Here is a 2,370-nt window from a genome sequence, read left to right as displayed (position 1 = left end):
GAAAGAATTTAGATGATGGTACACTGGCTCTTAAATATTTTGGCCTATGAGTGACATGCATTGGTGTCATTCACATTTCATTGGTTAGAACTAATCTGTGGCACACCTGAGTACAAAGTGGCTGGGAAACAAAGTTATCCCATATGCCCAGGAAGGAGAGTAGAACCAGACAAGAGAGAGCACTAGAAGGCCCTGTAAAGAAGCCAACGGCAATGTTTGCCTTATTAACTGGAACTCATGATGCACAAACTGGGGAGACGGAAAAAGGAACATTGAGCTTCAGAGACGCAAAAGTAGGTCCTCTATAGGCAAAACAGGGCACGCCAAGAAAGTGAGCTATGACTTGGTGACTAACATAGGAAACCAGTGTTCCATAGTTGATACTCCATCTCAGGACAGGACTCTAGTTCTCAGACAGGGGATCAGAAGTCAGTACTGGGGCATTGCTTCTCTGGGTCATCCTACCAGTGAATGTGACTTTAAAATGCCAAGGCTCCCTCCCGATCCTGGAGCCATGTGGCCCCTGGCCCTAGTGATCGCATCCCTGACCGCGGCCTTGTCAGGAGGTATCTCCCAGGAGTCTTCCAAGGTTCTCAACACCAATGGGACCAGTGGGTTTCTCCCAGGTGGCTACACCTGCTTCCCCCAGTCTTAGCCCTGGCAGGCAGCCCTACTAGTGCAAGGGGGCCTACTCTGTGGAGGAGTTCTGGTCCACCCCAAAAGGGTCCTCACTGCCTCACACTGTCTGAACGATGGGCTCAAAGTTTACCTAGGCAAGCATGCCCTAGGGCGTGTGGAAGCTGGTGAGCAGGTGAGGGAAGTTGTCCGCTCTATCCCCCACCCTGCATACCGGAGAAGCCCCACCCACTCGAACCACGACCATGACATCATGCTTCTGGAGCTGCAGTCCCTGGCCCAGCTCACAGGCTACATCCAAACCCTGCCCCTTTCCCACAACAACTGCCTAACCCCTGGCACCACCTGTCAGGTGTCTGGCTGGGGCACCACCACCAGCCCCCAGGTGAATTACCCCAAAACTCTACAATGTGCCAACATCCAACTTGGCTCAGATGAGGAGTGTCATCAAGTCTGCCCAGGAAAGATCACTGACAACATGTTGTGTGCCAGCACAAAAGAGGGTGGCAAAGACTCCCGTGAGGGTGACTCTGGGGGCCCCCTGGTCTGTAACAGAACACTGTATGGCACCATCTCCTGGGGAGACTTCCCAGGTGGGCAGCCTGATCAGCCTGGTGTCTACACCGTGTCTCAAGATACGTCCTGTGGATCCGTGAAACAGTCCGAAAATATGAAACCCAGCAGCAAAAATGGTTGAAGGGCCCACAATAAAAGTTGAGAAATGTAAAAAAAAAAAAAAAAAAAAAATGCCTAGGCTCCTCATGAAAGCTTATCTACACAGTCATACAGGATAACAGGACTGTGTGATGGCAACTCAAGTAGATACCAAACCTGAGTCCTGGGACAGGTATATTTCTCCATCACTAGTGCACATACACACCCATGCACACGCACACACACACACACACACACCAGACAACAGAAGGCAGGATTTATATATTCTGCCCCTAGCTCTCTTGCCTGGAGAACTCAACTGAGGCACCCATTGCAAGAAACCTCACCTCTTGAGAAGTAAAATGCTCAAAGAGTTCATCAGTCAAGGTGATAGCAACCATTACAGACATCCAATAATATTTGTTAACAACGCTGTTAGTGGTGATGACCTTGATCACAATATCTCTGATCTTAAATTTAACTTTGATATACACACAGAGGATAAAACTATCTCTCTACCAAAAGCCCACTAGAGTCATCAAGCAGACAGAATATGAGTCTGGCCAACCCTGAAGAACCTCCATGTGCCAATTCTTAGGACTATACAGATAAACTATTTTGAGATTTTGCTTGAATATCTGGAAACAGAATATTTTCAAAATAACTGATTTTAACTGAATTAAACTAAATGGTTCTAAACTATTCTGTGTGTATAGATACAATATGTTGTGCCCACCAAAAGGACAATAATTTGGCAATTTCTATCTTGAGTCAAGTAATTCATTCATAATTAATTAATACTAATATAATTTGTAATATTGATAAAGCCAATGGTCACAAAATGGTGGTATGGGATGGTCATTTTTACAGCAAATGGACACATCTCTGGGGTTTCCAACAGCAAAACTAAACTACTGATTTTGGTGAGCCTAAAGTAAATTATTAACTTACTGTCATCATTGCCCTAGTACATGCCTGAGGAAGTCTCCCTTTTCATCCAGGTAGAGCTTTGTTTCAGCTTACATTCTCCAATCCTTACAACTGGATTCAATTTCATTCCATTTGTATGGAAAGCCTACT

At 45.8% G+C, this 2,370-nt stretch overlaps 1 pseudogene; it reads left to right on the top strand.

Annotated features, from left to right (window-relative positions):
• Nucleotides 1-514: 514 nt before the first annotated feature.
• LOC102119835 (kallikrein-13 pseudogene) lies at nt 515-1,377 on the top strand (annotated as a pseudogene).
• Nucleotides 1,378-2,370: the final 993 nt, after the last annotated feature.

This window comes from Macaca fascicularis, chromosome 11, assembly GCF_037993035.2.
Source record: "Macaca fascicularis isolate 582-1 chromosome 11, T2T-MFA8v1.1".
Taxonomy (NCBI): domain Eukaryota; kingdom Metazoa; phylum Chordata; class Mammalia; order Primates; family Cercopithecidae; genus Macaca; species Macaca fascicularis.
Note: the sequence above shows the minus strand (reverse complement) of the source record. Positions and strands in the feature narration are given on the sequence as shown.